Source organism: Chiloscyllium punctatum, chromosome 1 (genome assembly GCF_047496795.1).
Source record: "Chiloscyllium punctatum isolate Juve2018m chromosome 1, sChiPun1.3, whole genome shotgun sequence".
NCBI lineage: Eukaryota > Metazoa > Chordata > Chondrichthyes > Orectolobiformes > Hemiscylliidae > Chiloscyllium > Chiloscyllium punctatum.
Genome location: NC_092739.1, coordinates 131,619,575 through 131,639,968, shown reverse-complemented (window position 1 = coordinate 131,639,968; position 20,394 = coordinate 131,619,575). Strand labels below are relative to the sequence as shown.

Sequence of the window (20,394 nt, the reverse complement as noted above, 5' to 3'; positions counted from 1 at the left end):
TATCACCCACTACATTGCAGATGAGGGATGAAAGTCAGATACAATATTCAAGGCAAAATTAACCATATTTTAATTTTCCTGTTGCATGGTGTGGTGGAGCTAAGGTGGGTTCACAATTGATTGACATCAATTTCCTGTCTGAGGGAATCTGTGGGAGATTTATATGTGGGAGGGGCACCCTGCATCGATTCATTGCCTGCTCAGCGAAGAGACAAGAGCTGAGAAGCTGCTCATTGGAAGAACAGGTTGGGGTGAATGCAGACATACCAGAGCGTTGGTGAATAGAAAGGAAGTTTTGGCAAAAGTGTTCCTCAGTTAAGGGCAAGATCCTGGTGGTAGGATAAATATCAGATATGGGGGTTTCCCAGAAACAAATAAATAGTATTAGGTAAAATTAATGAACATATGGAACCTTAATTCTGAAGTAGTCAATATCAGTAGGTGTCATTTGTAAGTTGTACTGGTTTGTTCTTCCTGAGGTGTGGAATTGCTTTCGACTAAAATACTTCTCAATGTGAAGAAAAGGATGGCTCTTTGAAAACAGTATTGCAGGAGGAATTGATTCTTATTAGCTAAGAGCTGACAGAGCAAAGTAACAATGGTCAAAGCAGGCAGGATCATGGAGAACAGCTCAATAAGGTGAGAGAGAATGGTGTTAGCATGGTGATTGAAGGGGTTGAGGCAAAGGGAAATTTGAGGAAATACATGGCAGATATGCATGAGGGTTGGACGAACATATTACTTGTTGGGATGGCAGATTGCAATGGTGCAGTTTACAGTAAATTAAAGCACTGCAGATGCTGGTGATCTGAATCAAAGACAATTGCTGTAGAAACTCAGCAAGTCTGGCAGCATCTGTGAGAGAAAATAAATTAATGTCAGAGTCCGGTAAATCTTCTTCAGAATTGAACGTAGCTGGAAAATGGCATCATTTATGCTAATGAAGGCGGTGCTGAGTCCAAGGGACTCCGACAGGCCGCCTACTTGCGGAATGTTTCAGAGAACACCTCTGGGACACCCGCACCAACCAACCCAATCGCCCTGTGGCTGAACATAGAACATAGAACATAGAACATAGAACATAGAACAATACAGCACAGAACAGGCCCTTCGGCCCACGATGTTGTGCCGAACTTCTATCCTAGATTAAGCACCCATCCATGTACCTATCCAAATGCCGCTTAAAGGTCGCCAATGAATCTGACTCTACCACACCCACGGGCAGCGCATTCCATGCGCCCACCACTCTCTGGGTAAAGAACCCACCCCTGACATCTCCCCTATACCTTCCACCCTTCACCTTAAATTTATGTCCCCTTGTAACAATCTGTTGTACCCGGGGAAAAAGTTTCTGACTGTCTACTCTATCTATTCCTCTGATCATCTTATAAACCTCTATCAAGTCACCCCTCATCCTTCGCCGTTCCAACGAGAAAAGGCCGAGAACTCTCAACCTATCCTCGTACGACCTACTCTCCATTCCAGGCAACATCCTGGTAAATCTTCTCTGCACCCTCTCCAAAGCTTCCACATCTTTCCTAAAGTGAGGCAACCAGAACTGCACACAGTACTCCAAATGTGGCCTCACCAAAGTCCTGTACAGCTGCAACATCACCTCACGACTCTTGAATTCAATCCCTCTGCTAATGAACGATAATACTCCATAGGCCTTCTTACAAACTCTATCCACCTGAGTGGCAACCTTCAAAGATCTATGTACATAGACCCCAAGATCCCTCTGTTCCTCCACCTGACCAAGAACCCTACCATTAACCCTGTATTCCGCATTCTTATTTGCTCTTCCAAAATGGACAACCTCACACTTGGCAGGGTTGAACTCCATCTGCCACTCCTCAGCCCAGCTCTGCATCATATCTAAGTCCCTCTGCAGCCGACAACAGCCCTCCTCACTGTCCACAACTCCACCTATCTTCGTATCATCTGCAAATTTACTGACCCACCCTTCGACTCCCTCATCTAAGTCATTAATAAAAATTACAAACAGCAGAGGACCCAGAACTGATCCCTGCGGAACTCCACTTGTAACTGGACTCCATGCTGAATATTTACCATCTACCACCACTCTCTGACTTCGACCGGTTAGCCAGTTTTCTATCCAATTGGCCAAATTTCCCTTTATCCCATGCCTCCTGACTTTCCGCATAAGCCTACCATGGGGAACCTTATCAAATGCCTTACTAAAATCCATGTACACTACATCCACTGCTCTACCCTCATCCACATGCTTGGTCACCTCCTCGAAGAATTCAATAAGATTTGTAAGGCAAGACCTACCCTTCACAAATCCGTGCTGGCTGTCCCTAATCAAGCAGTGTCTTTCCAGATACTCGTAAATACTATCCCTCAGTACCCTTTCCATTACTTTGCCTACCACAGAAGTAAGACTAACTGGCCTGTAATTCCCGGGGTTATCCCTATTCCCTTTTTTGAACAGGGGCACAACATTCGCTACTCTCCAGTCCCCTGGTACCACCCCCGTTGCCAGTGAAGACGAGAAGATCATTGCCAACGGTACTGCAATTTCCTCTCTTGCTTCCCACATAATCCTAGGATATATCCCGTCAGGCCCAGGGGACTTGTCTATCCTCAAATTGTTCAAAATGTCCAACACATCTTCCTTCCTAACAGGTATCTCTTCTAGCTTATCAGTCCGTTTCACACTCTCCTCTTCAACAATACGGTCCCTCTCGTTCGTAAATACTGAAGAGAAGTACTTGTTCAAGACCTCTCCTATCTCTTCCGACTCAATACACAGTCTCCCACCACTGTCCTTGATTGGACCTACCCTCGTTCTCGTCATTCTCAGGTTTCTCACATACGCATAGAATGCCTTGGGGTTATCCTTGATCCTATCCGCCAGGGATTTTTCATGCCCTCTCTTAGCTCTCCTAATCCCTTTCTTCAGGTCCCTTCTGGATATCCTGTATCCCTCCACTGCTCTGTCTGAACCTTGTTTCCTCAACCTTATGTAAGCCTCCTTCTTCCTCTTTACTAGACATTCAACCTCCCTCGTCAACCAAGGCTCCCTCACACGACCATTTCTTTCCTGCCTGATCGGTACATACATATCAAGGACACGTCGTATCTGCTCCTTGAAAAAGTTCCACATTTCCACCACATCCTTCCCTGACAGCCTATGCTCCCAACGTATGCTCCTCAAATCCTGTCTTACAGCATCGTAATTTCCCTTCCCCCAATTGTAAAAACTTCCTTGTTGTGCGCACCTATCTCTCTCCATAACCAAGGTGAAAGTCACAGAATTGTGGTCGCCATCACCAAAATGTTCACCCACTAACAAGCCCACCACTTGTCCCGGTTCATTACCGAGTACCAAATCCAATATGGCCTCCCCTCTGGTTGGACAATCTACATACTGCGTTAGAAAAGCTTCCTGGACACACTGCACAAACACCGCCCCATCCAATCTACTTGATCTAAAGAGCTTCCAATCAATATTTGGGAAGTTGAAATCGCCCATGACTACGACCCTGTGGCTTCTGCACCTTTCCAAAATCTGTTTCCCAATCTGTTTCTCCACATCTCTGCTGCTATTGGGGGGCCTATAATAAACACCCAACAAGGTGACTGCACCTTTCCTATTTCTGACTTCAGCCCATACTACCCCTCCCACTCTGCCAAGGACATGCAGGTCCTTGGCCTCCTCCATCGCCAGACCATGGCAACACGACGCCTGGAGGAAGAACGCCTCATCTTCTGCCTAGGAACCCTCCAACCACAAGAGATGAATGCAGATTTCTCCAGCTTCCTCATTTCCCCTCCCCCTACCTTATCTCAGTCCCAACCCTCAGACTCAGCACCGCCTTCTTGGCCTGCAATCTTCTTCCTGACCTCTCCGCCTATCACCCTCACCTTAACCTCCTTCCACCTATCGCATTCCCAATGCCCCTCCCCCAAGTCCCTCCTCCCTACCTTTTATCTTAGCCTGCTTGGCACGCCCTTCTCATTCCTGAAGAAGGGCTCATGCCTGAAATATCGATTCTCCTGCTCCTTGGATGCTGCCTGACCTGCTGCGCTTTTCCAGCAACACATTTTTCAGCTCTGAACACAATATTCCAAGTGTAGTCTAGACCTGCAGCATAACCTCATGGTTCTTAAACTCAATCCCCCTGCTAATTAAAGCCAGCACTCCATGCGCCTTCTTAACAACCCTATCAACCTGGGTGGCAACTTTGAGGGATCTATGGACGTGGACCCTAACATATCTCTGTTCCTCCATACTGCCAAGAATCCTGCCTTTAATCTGTATTCTGCAATCAAATTTGACCTTCCAAAATGAATGACTTCACAATTTTCCAGTCTGAACTCCATCTGCCATTTCTCAGCCCAGTTCTCCATCCAGTTGATGTCCTGTTGCAACCTACAACAGCCCTCCACACTATCCACGACTTCACCAACCTCCGTGTCATTGGCAAATTTACTAACCACCCCCCTCCACTTCCTCATCGAAATCATTTATAAAAATCACAAAAGGTAGATGTCCCAGAACAGATCCCTGTGAAACACCGCTGGTCACCGAGAGCTTTACATCTACTACCACCCTCTGTCTTCTATGAGCTAGCCAATTCTGTATCCAAGCAGCTAAATCTCCTTGTGTCCCATGCCTCCTTACAGTCTGAATGAGCCTACCATGGGGAACCTTAAAATTCCCTACTAAAATCCACTGCTCTACCTTCGTCAATGTGTTTTGTCACATTGTCAAAGAATTCAATAAGGCTTGTGAGGCATGACCTGCTGCTCATAAAGTCATGCTGGCTATCTTTAATCAAACTATACTTTTCGAAATAATCATGAAACCTATCAGAATCCTCTCCAATAATTTGCCCACCACCGATGTAAGACTGACTGGTCTGTAATTCCCAGGGTTATCCCTATTCCCTTTCTTGAACAAGGGAAAAACATTTGCCACCCTCCAATCATCTGGTACTACTCCAGTGGCCATGAGGATGCAAAGATCATCACCAAAGGCGCAGCGATCTCTTCCCTCGTTTCTCGTAGTAACATTGTCTATATCCTGTCTGGCCCAGGGGACTTAATTTTCCTCATGTTTTTCAAATTTTTCAGCACATCCTCCTTCTTAACATTAATGTGTTCTGGCATATCAGCCTGTTTTACACTGTCCTCACAAAGAACAAGGTCCTGGTCACTCGTGAATACTGAAGCAAAGTATTCATTAAGGACCTCCCCTACCTCCTCTGACTCCAGGCACAATTTCCCTCCACTATCCCTGATTGGCCCTATTCTTACTCTGGCCATCCTCTTGTTCCTCGCATAAGTATAGAGCACCTTGGGGTTTTCCTTAAACCTTCCCACCAAAGCTTTTTCATGCCCCTTTCTAGCTCTCCTAAATCCATTCTTCAGTTCCTTCCTGGCTACCTTGTAATCCTCTACAGCCCTGTCTGATCCTTGCTTCCTCAACCTCTTGACTGATGTTCCACATCTCTCTTCATCCAAGGTTCCTTCACTCTATCATCTCTTCCTTGCCTCAGTGGGACAAACCTATCCAGCATTCGCAGCAAGTGCTCCCTATTAATTCTGTTTTCTTCCCACAAATGCTACTAGACCTGCTGAGTTTCTCCAGCACTTTATTGCAGCTTAAAGTGGATGATTAAATAAGTTAATTTTAAAAGTGTAAATGAGCGCTACAGCAACAGAAGTTAGATAACGTTGCTGCCTTGCAAGGGAATAGTAGATGGCAAAGCAGGGATTTGCCAATGATACCAACATGAGCTGATGAGCACTGCTCATTGATACAGGAATGGGGGATTTGGGTTTATCTGCTAATGCCTGAAAGGTGAGCTCTGAAGATTCCAGAAGATCACAGGAACAAGTTGGAAGGGAGGTCATTCAGGGTAGAGAAGGTTCTAAGGTAGAAGGATAACTTAAAATGGGGGTTTTAGGAGGATGTGGTGCTTGGTATACATACCATCCCCAACAAAACTGCTGGTGAAGACAAAGAGTGTATTCTATTGTGACCCTCAGTGGCCAGTGCCAGCAATTGCATTTAGACTAACCAGTTAGTGTTTATTGTCAATTTATTCTGAGACACTGTCATCTTAGCAGCTGTTGTCATGTGACATTCAACACCAAATTACTTTACAATTCTTTGCATTCTTTACAAAGATCCCTGTAGACACCAGAGTACCGTATTTAAACATCAACAGTTTTATTTGCAATAATGTGACATGTAACTTTTCAACATTTTTGGAATTGGTGTAGCCCACTAGTTGATTTTAGCACATAATTAACATGGTTGCCATTAAGGTTAAGTGTGTGAAGCATTGTGTTTGTAATTCTGATTTGACAGAGACATCCATCATGTCCAAAGCTCAGTTTGACCCAACAGAAATTTTGTTAAGCGACCTGAGCAGAAGGTTATTTATAATTCTTTAAATGATTTGTGAATTATTACAAATACTAAAAGCAAAACTTTCAATAACTTAAAATGTAACAAGCAATTGTAGATTAAACCAAACTTGGGATCTTAAGAACTGCAAAAGAGTCTACAATTCAATCTTTGACAATCAAAATTGAGAATAAACAGGATTATTTGGAAATAAAACATAACAATCACAAAACAGGAATTGCCCCTTTGTCCCTCCCAGTCTGTGTTGACATTAGTATTCCGTGTCATCAATAAATCTAATTGCATTTACTCTGTCTAATGCTCCTTTCATTTAGGAACAAGCAAGTTTAGCCAATCAAGTCAGCCTTGCCATTCAACACCACAGACCATAAGACATCGGAGCAAAAATTAGGACATTCAGCTCCACCATTGGGTCTGCTCCACCATTCAATCATGGTTGATAGGTTTCTCAACCCCATTCTCCCTGTAACCCTTGATCACCTTGATACTCAAGAACCTATGTATCTAAGTCTTAAATATACTTAATGACCTGACCTTCACAGTCTTATGAGGCAATGAATTCCATAGATTCACTTTTCTGGCTGAAAATGTTTCTCTTTATCTCCATTTGAAAAGTTCTTCCCTTTACTCTGAGGCTAAGCCCTCAGTTCCTAGTCTCTCCTACCAATAGAACCTTTCCAATATCTACTCTGTCCAGGCCAAACAGTATTCTGTATATTTCAATTTGATTCCCCATCATTCTTCTAAACTCCATCGAGTATCAACCCAGAGTCCTCAAATGTTCCTGATATGTTAAGCTTTTCATTCCTGGGACCATTCTTGTCAATCTCCGCTGAACATGCTCCAAGGCCAATACATCCTTCATGAGATATGGGGCCCAAAATTGCACACAATACTCCAAATATGGCCTGACCAGAGCCTTATAGAGTCTCAGAAGTACATCCCTGCTTTTATATTCAAGACCTCTCAAAATAAATGTCATCATTGCATTTCCTTCCTAACTGCTGACTCAACCTGCAAGATTACCTTAAGAGGGTCCTGGACTTCTCTCAAGTCTCTTTATGATCATGGCTGATCAAATACATCAATATTTTTACCTACCCCAACTCAATTCACAATTGTACCCTGAAATCTACCACTCTCTACCTTCGGCATACTCAAAGACTGAGCCTTCACTGCCCTCTGTGGTAGAAAATTCCAAAGATTCACAACCCTCTAAGTAAGTAAAACACCTAATCTCTGATCTAAATGGCATCTGCCTTATTTTTAAACAGCGTCCCCTATTTCTATGCTCCTCAATGAGAGGAAACACCCTCCCTGCATCTCCCCTGCCTATTACATAATGCTTAATCACCTACCATCTCAAGAAAATACAGGCCTAGTCTGCCCAACCTCTTCCCAGGACAGATCTACCATCATGGGAACAAGTCTGGTGAACCATTGTTACACTCATTGATTGGTAATAATGTCTTTCCTGAGACAAGGACACCAAATGCATAGTTTCTCAAGGTGTGGTCTAATCATGTTCCGATATAATCACTACTCCTATACTCAACTCCTCTTGCATTAAAGGCTAAAATTTTACTAGCCTTCCTTATAGTTTGCTGCACCTGTATTTTAGTCTTTGAGTACTTATCAACAAGAACACCAAGATCTCTTTGTTTTTCTACATTTCACCAAAGTCTTACATTTTCCTCAATATGTGGACAATAGACAATAGACAATAGGTGCAGGAGTAGGCCATTCTGCCCTTTGAGCCTGCACTACCATTCAATATGATCATGGCTGATCATCCTTAATCAGTATCCTGTTCCTGCCTTATCTCCAGAACCCTTGATTCCACTATCCTTGAGAGCTCTATCCAACTCTTTCTTAAATGAATCCAGAGACTGGGCCTCCACTGCCCTCTGGGGCAGAGCATTCCACACAGCCACCACTCTCTGGGTGAAGAAGTTTCTCCTCATCTCTGTCCTAAATGGTCTACCCCGTATTTTTAAGCTGTGTCCTTTGGTTCGGCACTCACCCATCAGCAGAAACATGTTTCCTGCCTTCAGAGTGTCCAATCCTTTAATAATCTTATACGTCTCAATCAGATCCCCTCTCAGTCTTCTAAACTCAAGGGTATACAAGCCCAGTAGCTCCAATCTTTCAGCGTAAGGTAATCCTGCCATTCCAGGAATTGACCTCGTGAACCTATGCTGCACTCCCTCAATAGCCAGAATGTCTTTCCTCAAATTTGGAGACCAGAACTGTACACAGTACTCCAGGTGTGGTCTCACCAGGGCCCTGTACAGCTGCAGAAGAACCTCTTTGCTTCTATACTCAATCCCTCTTGTTATGCTATTAGCTTTATTCACTACCTGCTGTACCTGCATGCTTACCTTCATTGACTGGTGTACAAGAACACCCAGATCTCTTTGTACTGCCCCTTTACCTAAATTGATTCCATTTAGGTAGTAACCTGCCTTCCTGTTCTTGCCACCAAAGTGGATAACCACACATTTATCCACATTAAACTGGATCTGCCATGCACCTGACCACTCACCTAACCTGTCCAGGTCACCCTGTAATCTCCTAACATCCTCATCACATTTCACCCTGCCACCTAGCTTTGTATCATCAGCAAATTTGCGAATGTTATGACTAATACAATCTTCTGTATCATTAATATATATTGTAAAAAGCTGCGGTCCCAGCACTGATCCCTGTGGTACCCCACTGGTCACTGCCTGCCATTCCGAAATGGAGCCGTTTATCACTACTCTTTGTTTCCTGTCAGCCAACCAACTTTCAATCCAAGTTAGTACTTTGCCCCCAATACCATGCGCCCTAATTTTACTCACTAACCTCCTGTGTGGAACTTTATCAAAAGCTTTCTGAAAGTCCAGGTACACTACATCTACTGGATCTCCCTCGTCCATCTTCAGAGTTACATCCTTAAACAAATTCAAGAAGATTAGTCAAGCATGATTTCCCCTTCATAAATCCGTGCTGACTCTGACCTATCCTATTACTACTATCCAGATATGTCATAATTTCATCCTTTATAATTGACTCCAGCAACTTTCCCACCACTGAGGTCAGACTAACTGGTCTATAATTTCCTGCTTTCTCTTTCCAACCTTCTTAAAAAGTGATACAACATTTGCCACCCTCCAATCTGCAGGAACTGATCCCAAATCTATCGAACTCTGGAAAATAATCACCAACGCATCCACGATTTCTTGAGCCACCTCCTTCAGTACCCTGGGATGTAGACCATCAGGCCTCAGGGACTTATCAGCCTTCACACCTAACAGTCTCTCCAACACCAATTCCTGGCAAATATAAATTCCCTTAAATTCAGGTCCTTCAGCCACTGTTACTTCAGGGAGATTGCCTATGTCTTCCCCTGTGAACACAGATCTGAAGTAGCAATTCAACTCTTCTGCCATTTCTTTGTTCCCCGTAATATATTCCCCTGTTTTTGTCTTCAAAGGCCCAATTTTAGTCTTAACCATTTTTTTGCCTTTCACATACCTAAAAAAGCTTTTACTATCCTCCTTTATATTTTTGGCCAGTTTACCTTTGTACCTCATTTTTTCTCTGCGCATTTCGTTAATAATCCTCTGTTGTTCTTTAAAAGCTTCCCAGTCCTCCGTTTTCCCACTTATTTTTGCTATGTTATACTTTTTCTCTTTTAACTTTATATGTTTCTTAACTTCCCTTGTCAGCCACGGCTACCCATACCTCCTTCTAGGATCTTTCTTCCTTTTTGGAATGAACTGATCCTGCATCTTCTGCATTATACCCAGAAATATCTGCCATTGTTCCTCCACTGTCATCCCTGCTAAGGTATTGCACCATTGAACTTTGGCCAGCTCCTCCCTCATAACTCCATAGTTCCCTTTATTCAACAGAAATATTGTCACTTCCGATTGTACCCTCTCCCTCTCAAATTGCAGATTGAAGCTTATTGTATTATGGTCACTACTTCCCAATGGCTCCTTCACTTCGAGAACCCTGATCAATTCTGGTTTGTTGCACAATACCAGATCCAGAATTGCCTTCTCCCTGGTCGGCTCCAGCACCAGCTGTTCTAAGAATCCATCTCGGAGGCACTCCACAAAGTGTCTTTCTTGAGGTCCAATACCATCCTGTTTCTCCCAGTCTACCTGCATGTTGAAATCCCCCATAACAACTGTAGTAACACCTTTGCGACAGGCCAATTTCAGCTCCTGATTCAACTTACATCCGACATCCAGATTACTGTTTGGGGGCCTGTAGATAACTCCCAAGAGGGTCTTTTTACCCTTAGAATTTCTCAGGTCTATCCATACTGACTCTACATCCCCTGATTATAGGTCCCCTCGCGCGAGGGACTGAATATCATCCCTTACCAACATGGCCACCCCACCCCCTCTGCCCATCAGTCTGTCCTTACGATAGCATCTGCCATGTTCATGTCCATTCAGTGAGCCTGTCCAAATCCTCCTGAAGCCTCTTTACATCTTTCTCACAACACAGTCATAATCAGTTTTGTACCATATGGAAATTTGGAAATATTACGTTTGGTCATCATCTCTGAAGCATGTTTATGTATACCTTGGGACACTCCAGAAACAGGCAGTTGGGACTAGTTCAGTTTGAGATTATGTTCAACGTGGAATGGATGGACCCACCTCCAACACATTCCATCCACCTGGACACCCCGTGCTGGCCTATTACCCGCCCTCAATCTCTTCATTTCCAACTGCTGCCAGGACATCAACCTCCTCAACTTGTCTACCCCCTTCCTCCACTCCAAACTCTCACTCTCACAATGCGTAGCCCTCTGCTCCAATCCCAACCTCACCACCAAGCCAGCAGATAAAGGGGGCGCAGTGGTAGTCTGGCGCACTGACCTCTACACCGCTGAAGCCAGATGCCAACTCGAAGACCCCTCCTTCTACCATCCCCTCGACCATGATCCCACCCCCCATCACCAAACTATCATTTCCCAGGCCATATAGAACCTCATCACCTCAGGAGATCTCCTACCCATAGCTTCCAACCTCGTAGTCCGGGAACCCCGCACCGCCCGATTCTACCTCCTTCCCAAGATCCACAAGCCTGACCACTCTGGCTGACCCATTGTCTCAGCCTGGTCCTGCCCCACTGAACTCATCTCCAACTACCTCGATACACTCCTATCCCCCCTAGTCCAGGAACTCCCCACATGTGTTCAAGGCACCTTCCACACCCTCCACCTCCTCCAAGACTTCCGTTTCCCCGGCCCCCAATGCCTCATCTTCACTATGGATATCCAATCCCTCTACACCTCCATCTGCCATGACTAGGGCCTCCAAGCCCTCCGTTTCTTCCTCTCCCAACATCCCCAACAGTACCCTTCCACTGACACTCTCATTGGTTTGGCTGAACTGATCCTCACCCTCAACAATTTCTCCTTTGAATCCTCCCACTTCCTCCCGACAAAAGGGGTAGCCATGGGCACACGTATGGGCCCCAGCTAAGCCTGTCTCTTTGTTGGCTACGTAGAACAGTTCATCTTCCATAATTACACCGGCACCACTCCCCACCTCTTCCTCTGCTACATTGATGATGGCATTGGCGCCACTTCATGCTCCCACAAGGAGGTTGAGAAGTTCATCAACTTCACCAACACATTCCACCCTGACCTTAAATTCACCTGGAGCATCTCTGACACCTCCCTCCCCTTCCTAAACCTCTCCATCTCCATTTGACACTGACATTTTTTACAAACCCACTGACTCCCACAGCTACCTGGATTACACCTCTTCCCACCCTACCTCCTGCAAAAATGTCATCCCGTATTCCCAATTCCTCTACCTCCACCGTATCTGCTCCCAGGAGGACCAGTTCCACCACAGAACACACCAGATGGCCTCCTCCTTAAGAGACCGCAATTTCCCTTCCCACATGGTTGAAGATGCCCTCCAAAGTATCTCATCCACATCCCGCACCTCCTCCCTCAAACCCCACCCCTCCAATCGTAACAAGGACAGAACGACCCTGGTGCTCACCTGGCAAGGGGGAAGTAAAGAAACATATAAGGTTAAAAGAGAAAAAGCAAACTTAGCGAAGATGAGTGGGAAAACTGAGGACTGGGAAGCTTTTAAAGAACAACAGAGGATTAGTAAGAAGGAAATACGCAGAGAAAAAATGAGGTACGAAGGTAAACTGGCCAAGAATATAAAGGAGGATAGTAAAAGCTTTTTTAGGTATGTCCAAGGCAAAAAAATGGTTAGGACAAAAATTGGGCCCTTGAAGACAGAAGCAGGGGAATATATTACTGGGAACGAAGAAATGGCAGAGGAATTAAATGGGTACTTCAGATCTGTGTTCACTGGGGAAGACACAAGCAATCTCCCTGAGGTAACAGTGGCTGAAGGACCTGAACTTAAGGGAATTTATATTTGCCAGGATTTGGTGTTGGAGAGACTGTTAGGTCTGAAGGTTGATAAGTCTCCGGGACCTGATGGCCTGCATCCCAGGGTACTGAAGGAGGTGGCTCGGGAATCGTGGATGCGCTGGTGATTATTTTCCAGAGTTCAATAGAATCGGGGTCGGTTCCTGAGGATTGGAGGGCGGCTAATGTTGTGCCACTTTTTAAGAAGGGTGGGCGGGAGAAAGCAGGAAATTATAGACCAGTTAGTCTGACCTCAGTGGTGGGAAAGATGCTGGAGTCTATTATAAAGGATGAAATTACGGCACATCTGGATAATAGTAACAGGATAGGACAGAGTCAGCATGGATTTATGAAGGGGAAATCATGCTTGACTAATCTTCTTGAATTTTTTGAGGATGTAACTCTGAAGATGGACGAGGGAGATCCAGTGGCTGTAGTGTACCTGGACTTTCAGAAAGCTTTTGACAAAGTCCCACACAAGAGGTTAGTGAGTAAAATTAGGGCGCACGGGATTGGGGGCAAAGTACTAGATTGGATAGAGAATTGGTTGGCTAATAGGAAACAAAGGGTAGTGATTAACGGTTCCATTTCGGAATGGCAGTCAGTGACCAGTGGGGTACCGCAGGGATCCGTGCTGGGACCGCAGCTTTTTACAATATATGTAAATGATATAGAAGATGGTATCAGCAATAACATTAGCAAATTTGCTGATGACACAAAGCTGGGTGGTAGGGTGAAATGTGATGAGGATGTTAGGAGATTACAGGGTGACCTGGACAAGTTAGGTGAGTGGGCAGATGCATGGCAGATGCAGTTTAATGTGGATAAATGTCCATTTATCAAGAACAGGAAGGCAGATTACTACCTCAATGGTATCAAATTAGGTAAAAGTGTTGTTCAGAGAGATCTGGGTGTTCTTGTCCACCAGTCAATGAAGGCAAGCATGCAGGTACAGCAGGTCGTGAAGAAGGCTAATAGCATGCTGGCCTTCATAACAAGAGGGATTGAGTATAGAAGCAAAGAGGTTCTTCTGCAGCTGTACAGGGCCCTGGTGAGACCACACCTGGAGTACTGTGTACAGTTCTGGTCTCCAAATTTGAGGAAAGACATTCTGGCTATTGAGGGAGTGCAGCGTAGGTTCACGAGGTCAATTCCTGGAATGGCAGGAATGCCTTACACGGAAAGACTGAAGCGACTGGGCTTGTATACCCTTGAGTTTAGAAGACTGAGAGGGGATCTGATTGAAACGTATAGGATTATGAAAGGATTGGACACTCTGGCAGGAGGGAACATATTTCCGTTGATGGGGGAGTGCCGAACCAGAGGACACAACTTAAAAATACGGGGTAGACCATTTAGGACAGAGATGAGGAGAAACTACTTCACCCAGAGAGTGGTGGCTGTGTGGAATGCTCTGCCCCAGAGGGCAGTGGAGGCCCAGTCTCTGGATTCATTTAAGAAAGAATTGGATAGAGCTCTTAAAGATAGTGGAGTCAAGGGGTATGGAGATAAGGCTGGAACAGGATACTGATTAGGAATGATCAGCCATGATCATATTGAATGGCGGTGCAGGCTCGAAGGGCTGAATGGCCTACTCCTGCATCTATTGTCTATTGTCTATTGTCTATTCCGCAAAGACCGTTCCCTCCATGGCTACCTGGTCAGGTCCATGCCCCCCGACAACCCACCCTCCCATCCTGGCACCTTCCCCTGCCACCGCAGGAATTGCAAAACCTGCGCCCACACCTTCTCCCTCACCTCCATCCAAGGCCCTAAAGGAGCCTTCCGCATCCATCAAACTTTTACCTGCACATCCACTAATATCATTTATTGTATCCGTTGCTCCCGATGCGGTCTCCTCTACATTGGGGAGACCGGATGCCTCCTCGCAGAGCGTTTTAGGGAACATCTCCGGGACACCCGCACCAATCAACCACACTGCCCTGTGGCCCAATATTTCAACTCCCCTTCCCACTCTGCCAAGGACGTGCAGGTCCTGGGCCTCCTCCACCGCCACTCCCTCACCACCAGACGCCTGGAGGAAGAACGCCTCATCTTCCGCCTCGGAACACTTCAACCCCAGGGCATCAATGTGGACTTCAACAGCTTCCTCATTTCCCCTCCTCCCCCACCTTATCCCAGTTCCAACCTTCCAGCTCAGCACTGTCCTCATGCCCTGTACTTCCTGCTAATCTCCCTTCCCACCTATCCGCTCCACCCTGCTCTCTGACCTATCACCTTCATCCCTACCCCCCATTCACCTATTGTACTCTTTGCTACCTTTTTCCCAGCCCCACCCAACCACCCTCCCATTTATCTCTCCACCCTGGAGGCTCTGCCTCCATTCCTGATGAAGGGCTTTTGCCTGGAACGTCGATTTTCCTGCTCCTCGGATGCTGCCTGACCTGCTGTGCTTGTCCAGCACCACTCTAATCTAGACTCAGGACCAAAGGATCTGTTTCTATGCTGAATGACTCTAAGACACATTGATTCCTCCTTCGGTTTTCTGTTCTGTTAGTGAATCATTAATCCATGCCAGTACATTAATTCCTTTGTCATGTGCTTCCATATTTTCTAACCAGTCTCATGGGGGTCTTTAACAAAAGCCTGCTGAAAGTTTAAGTATTCTATGTTCATCGAATCTCCTTTATTAATCTTTTAGTAATATCTTCAAAAAGCTCCAGCAAAGTTTGTCAAACATAATCTCCAATTTGCAATCCATGCTGAGTATGCCCAATCAGATTATTATCATCCAAGTGCTGATTTATCACATCCTTCACAATAGCATTCAGCACTTTCCCTATTCCTGATGTAAGGCGAACAGGTCTGGATTTCCCTGTTTTCTCTCTTGTTTCCTTCTTAAATAGTGGAGAAAAATTTGCTACCTTCCAAACTACAGGAATCCTTAGAATTTTGGAAGCTACTCACCAACAAACCGACTGTCTCTATAGTCACCTCCTTCAACACTCTGGGATGTAGGATGGACAGGTCCTGGGGATTCAGCAACTTTCAGTCCCATTAATTTCTTCACTCTATGTTCCTTCAGCTCCTTATTTTCATTAGAAACTTGAATCTCTAATTCTGGGTGATTTCTTGTTTCTTGTTTGTGAAAACTGACTCAAAGTAATCATTTAGCTCAGTTGGGTTAGAGTGGTGCTGGAAAAGCACAACAGGTCAGGCAGCATCCATGGAGCAGGAAAATCAATGTTTCGGGCAAAAGCCGTTCATCAGAAATAGAGGCAGGGAGCCTGGCTCTATTCCTGAAGAAGGGCTTTTGCCCGAGGCATCGATTTTCCTGCTCCTTGGATGCTGCCAGACCTGATGTGCTTTTCCAGCACCACTCTAATCCAGACTCGGGTTTCCAGCATCTGTAGTCCTAGTTTTTACCTAGCTTTATTTAGACCATAGAACATAGAACATTACAGCGCAGTACAGGCCCTTCGGCCCTCGATGTTGCACCGCCCTGTCATACTAATCTGAAGCCCATCTCCCACCGACACTATTCCATGTATGTCCATATGCCTGTCCAATGATGACTTAAATGCACTTGAAGTTGGCGAATCTACTACTGTTGCAGGCAAAGCATCCCATACCCTTACTACTCTCTGAGTAAAGAAACTACCTCTGACATCTGTCTTATACCTATCTCCCCTCACTTTAAAGTTGTGTCCTCTCGTGTTTGCCATCCCCATACTTGGAAAAATGCTCTCCCTGTCCACCCTATCTAATCCTCTGATCATCTTATATGTCTCTATTAAGTCACCTCTCAACCTTCTTCTCTCTAACGAGAACATCCTCAAGGCCCTCAGCCTTTCCATGTAAGACATTCCTTCCATACCAGGCAACATCCTAGTAAATCTCCTCTGCACCCTTTCCAAAGCTTCCACATCCTTCTTATAATGCGGCGACCAGAACTGTACACAATACTCCAAGTGTGGCCGTAACAGAGCTTTGTACAGCTGCAGCATAACCTCCTGGTTCCGGAACTCAATCCCTCTATTATTAAAGGCCAAAACATTGTATGCCTTCTTAACAACCCTGTCAATCTGGGTGGCAACTTTCAGGGATCTGTGTACATGGACACCGAGATCTCTCTGCTCATCTGCACTCCCAAGAATCTTACCATAAGCCCAGTACTTTGCATTCCGATTACTCCGTCCAAAGTGTATCACCTCACACTTGTCCACATTAAACTCCATTTGCCATCTCTCAGCCCAGCTCTGCATCCTATCTATGTCTCTCTGCAACCTACTACATCCTTCGTCACTATCCACAACTCCACTGACCTTAGTGTCGTCCGCAAATTTACTAACCCACACTTCTAAGCCCTCATCCAAATCATTTATAAAAATGACGACAGCAGTGAAGCCAACACCAACCCTTGTAGTACTCTGCTAGTAACTGGACACCAAGATGAACACGTTCCATCAACTACAACCCTCTGTTTTCTTTCAGCAAGCCAATTACTGATCCAAACTGCTATGTCTCCCACAATCCCATTCCTCTGCATTTTGTATAATAGCCTACTGTGGGGAACCTTATTGAATGTCTTGCTGAAATCCATATACACCACATCAACCGGTTTACTCTCATTTACCTGTTTGGTCACTTTGTCAAAAAACTCAATAAGATTCGTTAGGCACGACCTACGCTTCACAAAACAGTGCTGACTGTCCCTGATCAGATAATTCTTTTCTAGATGGTTATAAATCCAATTTAGCTCAGTTGGCTGAATAGCTGTTTTGCAATGCCAGCAGGAAGCTTTAATTGCTGCACCACCTGAGGTTTCCATGAAGTACTCTTCGATTTACAAGGATGTTGCCAGGGTTGGAGGGTTTGAGCTATAGGGAGAGGCTGAACAGGCTGGGGCTGTTTTCCCTGGAGCGTCAGAGGCTGAGGGGTGACCTTATAGAGGTTTACAAAATTATGAGGGGCATGGATAGGGTAAATAGGCAAAGTCTTTTCCCTGGGGTCAGGGAGTCCAGAACTAGAGGGCATAGTTTAGGGTGAGAGCGGAAAGATACAAAAGAGACTAAAGGGGCAACAGTTTCACTCAGGGGGTGGTAGGTGTATGGAATGAGCTGCCAGAGGAAGTGGTGGAAGCTGGTACAATTGCAACATTTAAAAGGCATTTGGATGGGTATATGAATAGGAAGGGTTTGGAGGGAAATGGGCCGGGTGCTAGCAGGTTGGGATTGGGATTGGGATATCTGGTCGGAATGGACAGGTTGGACCGAAGGGTCTGTTTCCATGCTGTACATCTCTATGACTCTATGACTCTTCCCTTGCCTGAAGTGTAATGATCCTCAGGTTAAATACCTTCATCATCTCTCTCTATGAGAGCCCTATGGTCTGGCAGGACTGTTATGAATTTAACTTTATTCTAAAAAAAACTCCCAATCCTCAGATTTACTGCTATTTCTTGCAATTTTGTAGGCTGTTTATTTTAATCTTATACAATTCACTTCCTGAACTTGCTTTGTGAGCCACAATTGTCTGATCCTTTATGCACTTTGAAAGTATGTGTAGTTACTCTAAGTCATGTAATAGTTCTTAAAAATGTTTTGGATAATGTCTTTTAAAATTAAAATATTGAGGACAAATTTAGAGTAAAGCACATGTAATTAATTTAGACAATAGAAGAATATGAGGATAAAGATTTTCATTTTCAGGGATGAGAGCACCAGAAAGTGACAGCAATGTTGGGGGTTAATGAGTGCAGTGCTGCAGGTGCTTAGGTGTATTCAGGTTTGAAGTGTTGGCAGGAAGGGTGTTGGGAGATGAATCTGGAGATGATTACTCCATGAATTGAATTTTTCATTGCAGTGGTGATTTGTTGGTGCAGAGGTGAGTGTTGTTTCAGAGATAGCAATAGATATATAATTTGAAGCTTGGCTCTGTGTGAAACAAAATGTGTCGTGCATTTTGTTCATCTTAAGTAAGTAACTGCAGGTATAATTAATGGTCTGAGTTATGGACTTGGTCTGTCTGAGTAGTAGGAATTTCTGCCTCACTTGTCAAAAAGCTTAGATGTCAAAAGGTAGCCACTGTTAATCCAATATGAAATTCAGAAGAAAATTTATTTGTCAGAGAATAATTAAAATGTGGAATTCATGAGAAAGAATAGAATGGAAGGATAACCTGATGCATTTGGTAGGAGGAGCTTCATGTGTAGCATAAAGACTGAGATAGAATTGTTTCTGTGCTATACTTACTATGTTTTCTCGAAGACAGCACTTCACAAAGTACTCACATAGTTTGTTTCTTTTTGAATGTCTGCCAGAGACTGTACAGAAATGATTATATCAGCATTTAATATGTAATCACTGTCAGCGTTTCAATGCAGTACATATCCATTAAACGTACTTCATAACATTCTTGTGGATGTGCAGGAGCATTCTTGAGTATCTTTGGACAATGGCTTTGTTGCAGTTAATGATGTACCATATTACCTTATACCAGGCTTCATTGCCCAGAGTGTTCACAGCCACTGTAAACTGCAATTAACTATTGGTCGGTAAAGATCCTTCAGCAAAATAAAGTGATTCTTTGTTGACAACCAAAACAAATACAATTTGAGTTTTTGTTTATTCTTTCATGGGATGTGCATGTCACTGACAAAGTGCGACATTTTTTTACCGATCTCTAGTTGGCCTTGAACTGAATGGCTTGCTGAGGCCTTTCCAGAGGCCAGTTAAGACTCAACTGTGTTACTGTGGTTCTGGAGTCACATGTAAGCCAGACCAAGTGAAGATAACACATTTCCTTTCCAAACAAAATGACTGAACCCAAATGATTTTCATTACTATCAATAATAGTTTTGTAATCACCCTTACTAATTAATTTTATTAATTGAATTTAAATTCCACCCAAGATCACCCAAGAAGAAAGGCCTAATTTATCTAATCTGTCCTCATAACTTAATCCTGAAGTTCAGGTAACATTCTTGTGTTGAACTCCTTTCGGGCCAAACCATCCACCCGAGAGGACCCAGATCTGGTCATAATATTCTTAAGTGGGGCAACAATAAGGGTTTTCTATAACTGCAGCTTGACATCTGCATCCTTATAGTCCAGCTCTTTCGATATGAAGGCTAGCATTCTTGACTATTTTCTGCACTATTCATGGCATTTTAAAGAGCTATGTACATGAACCCCAAATCTCGTTGGCCATCTACTATATTTAATTCTTTTGAAATAACTCCACAGAGGCCGGTATCCTGTCATCAAGTCTGTCTTTATTTACACATGCACAGTACTTGACACTGGTCTGGCTTCCTTGGAGCCAGCTCTCAGAGTGAATGGAACCTCTAACACTACTTTTTTTTTCCTTATTACCCCCACACTACCATCTAACTGTGGTAGTGCTTATTTTTTCCCCATCTCCCATGTTGTGTGTGTGGAGGTGTGAGACACAGTGAGAGACACAAGGTGCATGAATCTTTATTCAATTTCCACCACCAGGAAGCAAAGAAACACCCAAGTGGCCAGTGACAAGCAGTGTCCTTCACATCAAAGGACAATGCTGTGTGATCAAACAGTGAAGGGGAGGGTAGGGACTAAATCAAAATAGAGTTGGA

General features: G+C 44.4%; 1 protein-coding gene across 2 annotated transcripts in view; it reads left to right on the top strand.

The window, feature by feature from the left end:
- The window catches only part of dcc (DCC netrin 1 receptor), a 1,336,447-nt gene that overhangs the window by 524,001 nt on the left and 792,052 nt on the right, over nt 1–20,394 (top strand). The gene's annotated exons all lie outside the window — the stretch shown is intronic.